This window comes from Haliaeetus albicilla, chromosome 21 (assembly GCF_947461875.1).
Source record: "Haliaeetus albicilla chromosome 21, bHalAlb1.1, whole genome shotgun sequence".
Classification (NCBI taxonomy): domain Eukaryota; kingdom Metazoa; phylum Chordata; class Aves; order Accipitriformes; family Accipitridae; genus Haliaeetus; species Haliaeetus albicilla.
Window position 1 is genome coordinate 6156431 of NC_091503.1, and position 14971 is coordinate 6171401.

Consider the following 14971-nt stretch of genomic DNA (forward strand, 5'->3'; position numbering starts at 1 on the left):
ACGGTTGTTAGCATCCACTACTTTTTTTTTTTTTTTAATAATACCAACAATTTCTAGACAAACATATTGCTCAGAAACAGATGCAATTTTAGAAGAGACTGTTTTGTGAAGCATAGGCATTTTACTCAAATTAATTTCTGCTTTCTCTCCCTGTACTTGAGGAAATCTGTAACTCATGAGATCTGATACATTCAGATCTGTTATTGAGTCACCGGCTAACAGAGTTCAGTCTTATTTTAAAGGTGAGCACGAAAGGAGAGACTTGGGAAAAAAAAAATTCTGATGACTCCAGCCTTAAGAATCAAATGGATGCAGCCACTTGTTTTAAATCTCTGAGATACACTTTGTATCTAATTTCTGCTTCTCCTCTTGTCAGATCAGGTGCCAGTAAGCCATTCATTTTGTTCATTACAGCTTCTGTATCACTTTGGATTAGAGCTTGCAGACTTGGATTAAGCCTATTCTTAGTGCTTCTAAATCAAACCTGTGTATTTGATTTTCATTTTGTCAGGAGCAGTACTGTAGCAGGATTTCATAGGACATCCCTACTATTTCCTACAACAAACCTGACACCAAGACCTCTCAACAGAAATAACTTGAAAACTAACATAGCTGTTAAAACAAAATGTTACTGCATTTCATGAAGCTCAGAAATTACAAATGGCAAATAGATATGTGAGATGAAAGCCTCTATGGAATGGCATCAAAATATTATTTACACCACCTTTCCTAATTTATTTGAAAGCATATATGGAACAGTCAGCTGTTACTTACTGCAGATATATGTATGAGGCTTCTCTCCACCTGCAGTGAAGAGCATCAAAAAGATGGCAAACCTTTTACACATAGCACACACGAACTAAATTCCAACTCATAACTGTAACAGAAATGTCCAAGGCTCAACTCTTGCACTAGTATTGTCCACCACAAAACAAGTTTCTTCTGTTCTCATAGCCAGGCATTAAGCTGTTCTCATAGCTGCAGCCCGCTCTATGATCAGGTGTGAGTTCTTACAGCCATATCTGACCTGGTTCCTCGTAGTCCTCTCTTAATTAAAGGTCATCTTATACCAGCCAGCAGTCTCTCTCAAGCACAAATATATCTTAACACGCAAGATCAGAAAAATACACTTCCTCAGTTTTTCATTCTTTCAATAACAAAAATCCTGAAATCTCAGAAGTCATGTTTTTAAGTACTCCATCTTATAAATTAAAGTCAGTGTTGGGCAAATAGTATCTCCAAAAAGTAAAAGAAAGTCTGAAAAAAGGGATAGCCTCCCTGACAACAAAATAACAAAAAGTACTAATGATGGCACCAAGCTCTTTCAGCAACTCAACTGTAATACATTTTATAAAGACAAGTTAAAGGTTACTGCTGGGTTGTACAGTTTTACACAAAAACAACATTGTATGTTCAGTCTGAAACATGACAGCTATTTTTAAATTAAGAAGCACCATTCTAAGCTGTGTCCTTTGCTGCATTTATGAGCTTTCTATGTATAGAAATACGTACAAGGCACCCTTCTCATTTTTCCTTTCCATCTGATAATCTCTCTTTGAATAGCATGCTTTTTGGGCACTCACCGCTCTCCTCTCATGCCAAGATCTCTGAGCATTTGGCCATGCATTATAATAGTCATCGTCTTGTTTCATCTCAAAGCTTTTTACCAGTATTTTGCCTTACTTTTTCTGCCTAAGGATTTGAAATACACCATCATTTTACTCATGATTGTTCCTGTCCCAGCCTAGTCCTGTCGTTGTTTCTTTAAACCAAACTCCTTCACACACATGGGCTGCAAGCATATCTGTGCTCTTTCCACATGCTCCCTGTGCTCTTCCTTCCTGTTAGTCTCCATTTCATTGCTATATTGGTAAATAATTCAGCCAGAGTCAAGTCTACAACTGGTTTAATTACTTTTCTCTGTCCAGGAAGCAGAATTTTCTATGTGTCAACATCTTACTCCCTATTAGGGAATGAAGGAGAGGGTGATGTCACCCAGGAAGCTAAGTGCTGATATCAATCAGTCCTGTGACCTAATTACCGACCCATTAAAATTGACACAGAATACAGAACATAGAGAGATGCTCTGTGTATTGCACATACTTCCTTCCTGGTTTTCCCCTTTTCCCCTCAAGTTAATTGTGTGCTATCTATAGATGGCTGGAACGTTATCTCAAGAGCAGGGACTGATCAGCTTCAGCATTCGAAAATTGATCCATTAAAAATAAGCAGAAAAAAAACCACTGACTGTGGGCCAGATCAGGACACTGTAATTTTAGAGTATTTGGAAGAAATAAAGCTAGTCCATATTCCTGTTCAGGTAACCTTATAGGTTAATTTAACCACTGTTTTGTTTGAACTTGTCTGCCTTTTAAAACTAAACTCATTTCACTGTAAGAAACAGAAATACCAATTACTCCTTCCTGCTGAAGGGATGTCCTTTCTTAATACATATTTTGAAGGAGTTATACTGGACTATTTAGCTGTTTCATAAAGATTCTGTGCGAAAAACAAATAAACAAACAAAAAACCCTAGAAAAAGCAGGAATCAAAAATCACAAGGATAATCAAATATTTGTTGGGAAAAATAATTCATATTGCTAGCAAACCTACAAAATTAACAGAACACAGAAATAACAAAATTTGGGGTAAAAACTGACACTTGTGCATTTCCAAGTCCTAGTTTCCAAGTGCTGTTAGTGACATGTGTTAAGCTGTGCTCCCATGTGTTTTGAAAGGAAAAAAAAAAATTCTATGTATTTTTGTTCACTTCCTGGAATTTCACTGGAGAAGGTAAAAACAATAACCGTTTTGATTTATATAGATCTAGGGAAAACTGGCAATAGAAATCTGAACTGCAGTGTCTTTTTGGATCTGTTAGATTTTAAGTAAATTCTTATGAACAAAATCAAACACTGTGCAAGTACAAACAGCTGGTTAGCAGGTGCCAGAACTAGCCCATGGTAATTAAGCTCCTGTATACAAAATGACTGACCCCTGCTGAATAGATCACACCTAACGCATGCTTTGCACGCAAGAAACAAACCCACCTTTCACTCTGAAGCTGCTTCCAAGGGGATGGCTTCTGCAGCAGAGCCCACCTTGCAGCCGTGCACGGGTGCCAGGGCCCTGGTTCACCTGCCCTCGCCCTTGGGGGCTGCCTCAGCCCCGGTGCGGTGGGACTGGGCCTGCCAGGAAGGGGAGGGCATGGCCCCGCCGGCCGGTGGTCACCCACTGCCCTGGCACGCGGATACACCTCCTCCGCACAGGCAGGTCTGGCAGCTTGGCCATTTCGATTAGGAATCTTAAGTCACTTCCTTCAGCTGAAGTGATAAATGCAATTAATTCTTCCCCTTCTTCCTAATTCCTCATGCTGTTACATTTCACGTGCAATCCTCAGCTGTAGTTCCACTGCTTTAGTCCTAGAGTAGAAAATACGTGCCACTGAATTCACGTAGGAAATCAATCTGATGAGTACCCAACGATTTTCTTTACATCTTCAAAAGGGAGCGCACAGGCTTCGTGAAGCTGAGATTGATTTAGCAAAAGACATACAAAATCCCTAGGTTTTGTACTTTTAAACAAGAACAGTTGCACAAACGAAAACTACAGATAAGTTTTGATCTTATGTTTAGAAATTTACCTTAAAATCCTCCTAACGTTATTTGGATGAGATGGTTGACTATCTACTGTTTTCATGACTTCCAAGAACAGTTATGTATTTTGGTTGTTAAGCAAACTAATAAAAATTTCTGAGCCCATAATCATTCTGAAATGGTCCCAACATTTTTTTTTTTTTAAGACATACAGGGTGATAAATTTTTGATCAACTGCTTCTGCCTTTTACATCATTAGCTCAAATGTGATCAAATCATCTTAAAGCTGAGCAAAATGTTGATCTGTTTATACTTATTTTGAAGCCAGAAATGTGAATTTGTGAAATATTTTTCCAATATTATTTCAGTTTTTAAAATTACTTTCAGAGTAGAAAACCTTGAAAAGCTCAGAATATTTAATTTTCATAGATTCAAAATTTGTTGGCTTTTTTTGTAAACTTCAATCAATTTTCTGCTTTAAAATGTTTTTCAACTTAATTTGACAAAACACTCAAATCATTCTCCAAAGTTTCTGAATTTTCAGGGAAGTAAAATGCTAATTATTCTCATGGTACTAAAGGAGGCTAATATCCAACGTTGACTAAGTGTCCATTTCTTTAGGCAATTCATTTCTCGATTTATATCTTGAAAAGTGAGGCCAGCAACCAGCAACATTGAATCTCAGTTCTGCATTTCAACCTTGAAAGAAGGGTGAGAGCTTCTTTAGCCTCATCATAAATACATGTCTGCGATAAGGTAGCTCTGAAACTTCCATTTGCATTTATCAAGTCAGGTTTTCACACAGACATACAGAAGGTTATCAAAATTTAGGGTGCTCCACGTATAAACTATTTTCACGTGTTAATTTTTAAAAGATAGATACATCAAAAGACTGCAGTATGCATTTTGTACTATGGCAAAACTGTACACATGCTTTATGTGTGTATAACCATACATAAAGACAATATATGCACAGGACCACTGGGAAGATCAGGTAACTTTATTCTAAATCAGAGAAACAAAATTAAATCACCGGGTTTGCTATTTTTTTTCTGTTCTCCACAAGTCCTACTCTAACAGTTGTCAAGACATCAAAAATCACCACACAAAGAGGAGCCTAAGGGTTCAGAGAGTCTCTGAGCTCTACATTTCAGAGAACATCTTACATTCTTTGAGTGCCTGGAACAGACACATGGAGTAAACTAACATAGATACATAAACTACATCTGAAAGTTTCACTCAACATCTGCTACGGAACCTCTGTAAACCAATGGTAACATATACTTCAGGTTAATTCGGAACAAGAATGGTTTAAATGCATTTGCTAGTTTCCATTTATTTATTTCATTAAGGTTTATTAAATCAGTAAGGCAGACTATTTCAAAAGCATCAGCATGAACTTTTTTAGTAGTTCCTTGCACTGCTTGCTAAAGAAGGCCTGTATCACCAGGAGGAGATATTAAAGTAAAATAATTTTTTAAAGTCTAATGTGAAGACTCTGAGGAAGGAGACAGATAGATATAGGAAGAACAATTCTAGGCTACAAAAACTCTCTATCCCTTACTCTGATTATTATATAACATAAAGGCTCTCACATGGGAAAGTCAAGTCCTCTCTGCCACCAAGGACTGTGTCTACCACGGAAACTACTATTACCGAGTAATTTGAAGTCACTTGGGTAACCTGACCATAACAGCATGTGGTAACCTGGCCATTACATAACTATGAAATGACAGAACAAGATTAAAACTAAACTGAACAAGATTATTTAATCTGGCAGAACGAATGAGATAGGGCAGACACGTTTTGCCTCTTTTGTTTTTCCTCATAATATATTACATTTTGCCTGGTGCTTTACAATTATGTCTCCACAAGTGAGAGAAGGCAAAGATTTTATAAAGGCTTAAAAAATTATATAATAACAAAGACTGCATGGGAACGTTGAGGGATCAGACTAGGCAAAAATATATCAACTTCACAAATACATATGAAGCTAAACCATACTGATCAAATATTATTAAATATTTTACTTGGTGTCTTGCTTCAGCAGACCCAGTAAAATGAGATCCCTTTTTCTTTAAACATTTCTTCTAATGGCTGAATATAAAAATATTGCCCTTCCATGCTTCTGAAAAGCTACATGTATTTAACACTGATACTATGAGCTTCCATCGTTAGAATACAAATCAAATACAATCCGCAAGACAAATTGTGCCCCGAGGAACAACTATGTATCACAATGGAAGTCATGAAAAGGCAATGGAGATTTTTCATTTATCAAAAAGCATTGTTCTCAGATGTCATTGGCACATGTGTAGAGCCTCATGAAAAGTTCAACAACAGTTTTAAATTCCTTTTTCCAATATAAAATTTAGGTACACTGTCAGGTAAGAAAATAATAGATTAAACATGTTTAAATATATTTGCCGATTACTCTCTTGTTGTTTGTTACAGTACTTCAAATACTGCTTCTCCAAAGAAACAAGACTGACATTAAGAGAGAGATATTTGTGGTTAAAATGCTAGGAGGCAAAAAAAGTGCTCTGAATGTATTAATTGTGAATAATATTATACAAAGATAGTTTACAGAACTCAACTTCCCAACCCTAAAGGCTGCAAACCTGTTATTAAACATCTAAAGCAAAAGGAAAAGGAAAGAATCCTAGAGGCCAACGGTCCTGGGCAGGTAGGTAGTTTTTAAAGAAAGCTCAAATAAATATAGCCTGTGACGGAGAAGGAAACTAACAGTTGCAGTTTTTTTAAAGTGGAAAATATATTTTTAGACAAAATGTATGTATCACACTATAGGCTTGCATTACTTAACATGCCATGAGATGGCTGTGTCGCTAGCCAAAATTTCTACGTGGTCTTTCTATCAAGTCAAACATGAACAAAATCGCACAGATCTGACAGGAATGTAGAAAAGACAACAGTCAATGCTGGTGAGATACACCTCCTGCAAAAAGAAGGGAGCTTCAGGTGAGGATTGAAGTTATCAAAGATAGCTGAATGAGTATTACTGTTGTGAGAAAATGCCTCCTTTAAGAGAAAAAAAAAAACCTTTTTCTTTGAAACTCAGTATATTGAAGGAAAGAGAAAACTAGGGTTTGAAGGAGTTCCAGAAGAGTTAACCTAAACACAAATATTTCCCAAGTGTAAGAGAAATAATGCTTTCTGGGCCCCAGCATTTCTGACTGTATGAAGATCATAATTTGCTCTGTTAAAGCTCCTGAACATGCTAAGTGATAACTAGACCTAAAATGAAATTAGCATCAACTCCATTCAGTTAGTACCCCACCAGCTTTGCTGGTACAACTACGAAAGTGGAATCCAACTTACTGAGTTCAAACAATTTTTGTAACTGAGAAACATTGTTAAATAAGCTATTTCTAAACCTGTGGAAAGGCAGTTTCCTTAGTGTATCCTCCATTACTTAGTCTACCTACTGATGACTTACTATGGTCTCCCCTATTGAGTTATTTGTAATTTATTTCTATATCACGCTTTTCTTTTGCATCTAGCTGATAGAAATGTTTCCTGTACCTATTTAAAACATAGCAATCGATATTGCATACAAAGCGAGAAGTGTTTACAGCTTTTTCCAGAACATTCTTATTTGGAAATTTTTCACACTATGGCACATGAAGCAAGTTGTAACTGTGAAGTCAGAAAGAACATTGAACCTCTAGGTTTTTTAGCTTTGTGTCTGGCTTTATCTAATTTTCTAGGCAGAAAGATAGTGCCAGATAAAAGAGAAGCAGATTTATAACTAATTCCCCACACTTATCAAAAAAGAGAGGAAAAAAAATATATTTTGGAGTTTCCTTTCAAACTGAGCTATATCAGAAGATGTGAAAAAGTCACTAATGTTCAAAAGCACTCACCACTACTCTTATACATAGCAGCAAGATTAATAAATAATTAACAGCATTTCCAAAACAAACATACCTCAAAGACATGGGCGTCTTAATTCTTCCGAAGAATTATTACCTCAGCTGCCTTTCTGTCTTCTGGTCTTGAATTTGTTGTGTAGCCTAGGAAAAATAAATCTCAGCTTACTTTCAAACTGAAAGCATAAGGCTAGACCCAAGGAAAAAAAAAAAAAAAAAACTTAATAGCATTGCAGTTAATTCCTCTGTAATCCTACCTCATTATCTTAAGCAAATAAATCTCTGAAAAGGATTGCCTTATTAAAAGCGAATTAGAAAACTGAATGTCATCTGTGCAGGGAGACATTCTCTTAAAATGCAATCAGCAAGGAAGCTCATAAATAGGGCACTATATAAAAACGTTCCTATCAGGCAATCCTTAGCAGATTTTCAACAGATGTGTATGTAACTATGATTTCACAAATTCCTAAAATAAAATGTGTCAACGTTTACCACGAACTTCCAAGAGTCTAAAAAAATGTACTCATTTAGATTCTACAGAAATAACAATATTATAAAGATATGTAAAATGTAGCAAGAGTATCTACTGAATTGTCATACCTCTCACCCTTGCATGTCATCATGTTTGATTTACTGAGCACAACTTAAAGAAAAAATTTAAAAACCCAAAAAAGGTTATTATGTTTCAGTTTTATTTCTATAACCATATAAAATTCAAGAGGCATAGCCCCTAGGTGCATCTCAACACTCATTACACATTTTTAGAAGTGCACGTGGACTGTATAAGCAGTGAAGAAGTAGTGCATGCTATAAAGAGAAATAGGAGACAAACTGCTGCAGTCGCTGTCATTGTTAGAACGTTATAAGTTTTCTCAAAAAATATTTACCAATTGTAAGCATTTTTTTTTATATATTAGTTAGAAATACAAACATGGGTTATCAGATCCTTGGAAAAAATTAAAAAATCAATACTATTACAACAAAGATTTTTCTGTTAAGAAGTGACAACTTTATTATTAAAAGAAAATAACAGATATCTGCAGGAACAGATTGCCCTTTGCGTTTTTAGCTTCATTAGTATTGAACTTCTCGGCTTCACTTTAAAATACTCTTCTTAATCATCCTTTGAGTTACTCCTTACTTCAAATTACTTTGTCTATCTGTACAACACAAGTTACTTTAAAAGAAAACAACGCACAACACATCTTTCTTGAAGGGTTTGCAAGGATAACAAAACAAAGTGAACCAACCTCTGAAAGATGATTGTGTCATATGAAAACGTAATACAATGTGGAAAATATTAATGAAGATGGTATTCAAATGAAAGTAACAAGAGTCAGACAAAGCCAAAACAGAAACAACTAGAAGGGGTTCATTAGAGTTTCGTTTATACCCACAAGCCAGCAATGTAGCAAGTCATAAAGAAGTCAGGAGACTAATTTCTGACAATAGCTCGTTCTAAGTCCTGTACTTCAGTATTTCTCAAAAAAAAGTATATAATCATACAGACACGAATTTGACCACATGAAAGCCAACGCACACTACAGAAACTAAAACAAAGCATCCAGCATTCACAATGAGATGCAAGAAGTGGCATATATTACATTATCGTGTAAGATTCTTTAAGAGCTAGGAGACTGTGTGTTTCAGGTTCACAAAATTAAAATAATCATACTGCTACCATTAGGGCCAAATCTTAATTTATAAATATTTGTAAGTCAAAGTGGCCTTGACTTGAGGGTTTTGTATTACTTTTTCAAATGGTAATATAATGGAGTCTCATACAATTTTTCATATTGCTCCTTTTGATAACAATTTTTGATGCTTGCAAGGTTCAAGCTGAAACCAATGTGTCTTCATCCAAGGGCTCTTTTCATCTGAGTGCTATAACATTTTCATGGTACACTGAAAATAAGATAATGGAGTGACAGTGGTAAAAGTAAATCTTGCTTGAATGATGTATCTTTTAGTCAATTGTTAGGTGAAAAGTGGCAACAAAACAGATCCTTTCTTTCATACTGACATCTTTCCTTTTCTTATTTAGATACATTTAAGTAAGTAGAAGTCTTCAAACATTTTGTTTCATGGAACAAGAGCACGCATTTAAAAGTTGTTTGTAGTCTCTCACACACAAATCCTCACACCTTTGTATTGCTAGATTAGGTGGGGTATTTAATCAGATTTATCAATCTGATAATCTAATTTATCAACCTGAGACTCCAAACAGTAATGCTTTCAGGACTTAACTTCTCTTGTCACTTTTCAGCTGATATTTTCCATTAAATTCCCATTATAATGAGATTGTGATTCTAGGAGAAATGTTAAAACATTTCTAGTGTAAAAATTGCCAAATTTTAAATTAGATTTTACTTCACTCATTTACTTGACAATAACAGAACTAATGAACATAGTTATAGGTTTCAGTTGGAAGGGACCTACAACAACCATCTCGTCCAACTGCCTGATCACTTCAGGGCTGACCAAGAGCTAAAGCATATTGTTAAGGGTGTTGTCCAAATGCCTCTCAAACACATTTACTATACAGGGCAAATCCCACTTGCCTATCATTTGATCGTTATAAGGCATTAACTTTTGTATGGGCACAGAAGTCTCTAAGATAGAGAACTACCATTACTCCTATTTCTTGACTGAAAATGAATGCAGCATTCAGGATTCTTACCTGTACCTATTAATTAATCCTTAAATATTTAGCAGAATTACTCTTCACTGTGGAGACCAAATCAAGGAAACAAGTACTCCTCTTTCACCAAATCTAGTATTTCTACTCACTTCTGAATAGGCATTCTTAAAAGTTTTTCCTCACATACCTGCTTCTGTAAAGATCCACAGAAATACCCAGAAACTATGAAAATTAACTATACCACTACACCAATTAAGCTTTAAGTATAGGAGGTCAGGGTCAAAATGTTGGTAGTGTATATATGAGTCAAAGGAATATAAGAGGTTCTTGAAAAACACGTATACAGAAGTTCAAGAGAAAAGCAATCTGGAAATCAAGTGGACCAATAAACATTTTGAGTAGAAATCAAAACTATGAAAGTATGAAAAAAGTTATTTATACTCTACAGCCTCACATACTTAAGACACCACTCTTGTTTCATAGAAATTAGTTAGGGAAGTGCTACAGTTTTCTAGGATGTTCTTTTTACCTGAATTAGATCTCTTAGAACCCAGTTCTTTTGTTGCCAAACACATAGCCTTGCTTTCTTCCAATTTCTGATATACTTCTTTTTCCTTATACTGGATTAAAATAAGATCTGAATTATTAGGAAGCAGTGTATCACCAGGCAATCCTCCTTGAGTAAAGAGCAAAGCAGTTATTCAGTGACAGAAGAACAGCCAGAATCCTGCCTTCAAATTTGGGACACAATTTTGTCTCTGCTACCACTCCTGTTCCTGGAGAGGGGAACTGTATTGATTTTTCTGTTTTGCTCCCATACACAGGCTTAAATTTATATTTACAGATATGCAAAGGAGAAAGGAATTGGAGGGTGAAGGAAGGAAATGCAAATAAATATTTAATAAAATAGCAATTAAACATGATTGTTATAGGGTTTTTTTCTTCTCAACAAAAGCAGGCAAAACTTGACAGAAGTTTTAGAAACTTAGAAGTGTTAAATGCTTAATAGCATTTTACTGTTTATAGATGAATTCTAAACAGTGAATTAAAAATGTTATCTCCAGTTTTACAGACATCTATATTTTATTTTATTCATCATTTAAATTGTATATGATTTCAAGACCAGAATGAAGTGTGCTAAATCCCATTCTCACTTAAAACACTTTGCTTAAAAGAAATTCCACAACCACTTAAGTCCATACTATCAAAACCATTCCTGATGGTCTATCCAAACATCGCTTGGGAGTGAAAAACTGGAAGCATAGTGTGGACATATAGACAGCAGTGTTCAGGTATCTGTAATGATGACAATTTACTAGAACACTCTTACGGTCATTTGCACTAGCACTTACTCATGTATATACATTAGCAAACAACATTTAGAGATCACATTAGAATTCCATTGGAAAAAGTGACCCTTCACTTACTAAAGTATTACATCCAATTTACGAGGAAGCCATAATAAATTAGTTAGCTAAATCTCCGGCTGAAATATATCATAGCTGTGTCTTACCAATTAACCTTTCAATGCACAAAACCCCAAATGGTTTCTAATAATTTTGTTTCCAACTCACTGTAAATGGAAAGTGTTCTCATTCATGCAGTACAACTCAAACACTGATCTCAATTAATTAAAAAAAAATTATTTGTAAAAAGAGATGGAAAAGAGATAAATTAGAATATATTTTAATATTTTAAATAGAATTTAATTACTATTATTCACTCTTATGTAATTAACTAAGGTAGCAGTTCCCAGTAAAAAAAATACTGTCAGTGGGAAAGGACAACCAATCTATTAGCGATGCAGACTTCTGAATAAACAGGAACTTTACTGGAAGGCTTCATTTCAATTTACACCTTGTGTATGTTACAGATACAAGCACACACACACATATGGATAACTACTATATATTTTCATACACCTTATGTGTTTAAGAAGAAAGTCAGAAAAAACTAAGAACATTCAATCCTGTCATCATCAGAACATTGCACAGCTTCCCAAAACAAAATTTGATCAAATGCAGTGTAGCTTCCTTTAGCAAAGTTGCGTTTTCTGACACAAATATAGTCTGTTGTTAAAATTCCAGACGAGTCTAACCATGACTTAGTCTCAATTCAGACAACAGTCTCAGACTTCTGGCCGCAGTGACATTTTAATTTATATTACCAAAAGGACAGAACTAAATGTCTAGCACCAAGAGAAAACCAGACTTACTAAAAAGCAAATAGGCAAGAGAGGAATACAGTTGTATTAAGCAGAAACAGGACAAAACAGAAAGCAGAGGAACAGCTTTAGATTCACCATAGCAGTATCATAAATTTTCTTCAGAGAATGATAGTGAAAGCAAAGACTGGTATGAGCTTATTTTCCTGTCAAACAATCAAGAGTGATAGCAGATAGCTCCCCTTGGATATAAATAAGTAAAGTCTCTGCCTTCCTTCAGACTGCTTGAAGTCTGATGATGTTCTTCACATAAAAAGAGACATCCCAAGATAAAGGAAGCAAACACTATTTTTAAGCCACCACTTAGAAGATCACTTCTGAGCTCTCTGAAGGTCTCACAGCATATTCTAAATTACACACTGGCATACAATCTTTTCTTCATAAAGTTTAATCGAGTCTCAGCCTGTGACTCCATGTTGAAAAAAATCTGTGACTTGAGGGAGAGGAAAGGACTTGAAATGACTGAAGGCTTTACTGAGTGTACAGTGCTGACTGCAGTTGTCTGCGTATCAGGAAAGCACAGCAGCCAGCTAGTCTGGCCTAGGAGCAAAAAGGAAGAGATGGGGATACAACAGCGCCTGCAGTAGGAGAACGTCAGAGAAATGCTTTGTTTTCCTCAGCTGAGTTTTAGCTGCCGCTACAATGTTCTTTAAATTCAAAAAATACAGTACCTAAAAAAATAAAGAAATGAAAAGACTTCTCTGTCATCTGGAACACAATTTTGAGGTGAAATGTCCCTAGTTAAGAGTCTGATAAATTACTTACTGCTGTATGATCATGAGCAGTTTAGGCACATTTTGCTTTGGTTTTCTAACCTATCAAATGTGCATAGCAGCATGGGTTTTTTTCTTTGCCTTTTATTCCCTTTCTTTGGCTCACAAGTGGGTCAGGCACTTGCCGGGGCCTGCATAGGGTGAAGCTAAAGAACTACCCTTGGAGTTTCAGCATACTACAATCAGAAATATATTACGAACAAAGGATGACTATCTCTTGTGACAGATAAAAAGACTGAATTCAAGGCTTAAATGTTTATTAAGCCAAATCTGAATGTTTCATAAAACTGATTAAAAATAATGCTCTCCTTCAATCTGATGTATTCAAACTTTTAAGATGAGAGCACAAACACAGAAAAGATTTGCAACTAGAAAACACCACAGTACTGCTGTTGACTGCTTCACGTTCAAGAAACTGCAAGCTTGCAGTGGTACAGTGTTACATTAGGGCCATCATATAATGCCTAAAAATGAGAGAAAGTGAATCGGTACCAGTGAGATTTTTGTATAACATAGTAAGCATGCCATCCCGCCTGTATTGGGAAGTGCTTGTCTTATTTGGAAGAAATTAAGGTGAAAGATGGACAAAATGCCTCTAAGAAAACACAAATTCACTTGCTTCAGTTGTTCAGTTTGGAATTTTCTTTCTCTTCTTTACAGCAAAGGAGTAGCACACTACTCAGAAGATCTGAAAAACCTGGGTTTGGAGTTCTGAAGTTTACAAGTGTCTCCTTCAAAAAACCTGGAACACAGCACTTAATAAAGAAAACAGTCTTCTGGGAAGAAAGATTTCTCTAACATTACAGGACAGACATGCATTGTTATTTCCCCAGCTGACCAAGGAAAACAAAAACAAACGGAGACTCTACCTCTTCTAGCCTACCTTTTCTCTTTTCAGTTTGGGACAGTATACATCAGAGTCTGCAGACACAAAGTCAGTCTTCATTTTGACTTGCTTTTCAAGAAAATCACAGTAATTGTCAAGAAAGCATTCTCAGTACCACTATGAACATTTTAGAACAGACAAAGGAAGGTGAGAAGCAATATTTAAATTTTAGGAGGCTACTAGTTTTATACAAAAAGAAAATATGTGTCCATATACATAAAACATTAAAACAAAGTTACTTAAGCCATCCTAAATTAAAAAAACAAACCACACTAAATGAGATTTTTTTTTTTAGAGGAAAAAAAAACCCAAAACTTATTCATGTTTACATTTAAGAGAGTTTGGTTTGGTTTTTTTTTACTCCTAGAGGAACACTCTGTTATTCCATGCCAGATGAATCCAGTCTGCTTCTGTGACCAAAGGAATCTTCTATGTGTTCCCTTCCCCCAGATGAGCTTTACCTGTTAGCCCTGCATCCTTTTATCTACTGACTTCATATTGGTTTGTACCTGTCTGTACACATACTTCTTTCTATTGATCTGTTTATTTGGGTCGTCCAAATCCGTTGTGGAGGGTATGCAGTTCAGCTGTAACAACACTCCTAAAGCAGCCCCAGACACCATCAGCCACCTTCGTGTTTCACTTTGTGTCCACCAGCACCCCCAGATCCTTTTCTGCCCAGCTGCTTTCCAGCTGGGCAGCCCCCAGCATATACTGATGTGTGGGGCTGTTCCTCCCCAGGTGCAGGACTTGTGGAACTTCTCTTTGTTGAGCTTCAGGAGGTTCCTGTCAGCCCATTTCTCCAGCCTGTCCAGGTCCCTCTGGATAGCAGCACAAGCCTCTGGCCTGTCAGCCACTCCTCCCAGTTTTGTGTCATCAGCAAACTGGCTGAGGGTACACTCTGCCCTGTCATCCAGATCATTAATGAAGATGTTAAGCAGGACTAGACCCAGTGTTGACT

The 14971-nt window shown here is 36.1% G+C and overlaps 1 protein-coding gene across 9 annotated transcripts in view; it reads right to left on the reverse strand.

Moving 5' to 3' along the window:
- The window catches only part of CDH18 (cadherin 18), a 506683-nt gene that overhangs the window by 296744 nt on the left and 194968 nt on the right, over positions 1–14971 (reverse strand). For 4 of the 9 annotated variants that reach the window (XM_069808910.1, XM_069808907.1, XM_069808904.1 and 1 more), the window contains exon 1: positions 7545–7872. The gene's annotated coding sequence lies outside the window, so the exon portion shown is untranslated. Of the gene's footprint in view, positions 1–3050; positions 3386–7544; positions 7873–14971 lie in introns of those variants that run through there. The other 5 variants (XM_069808908.1, XM_069808906.1, XM_069808901.1 and 2 more) reach the window with 3 other exon arrangements.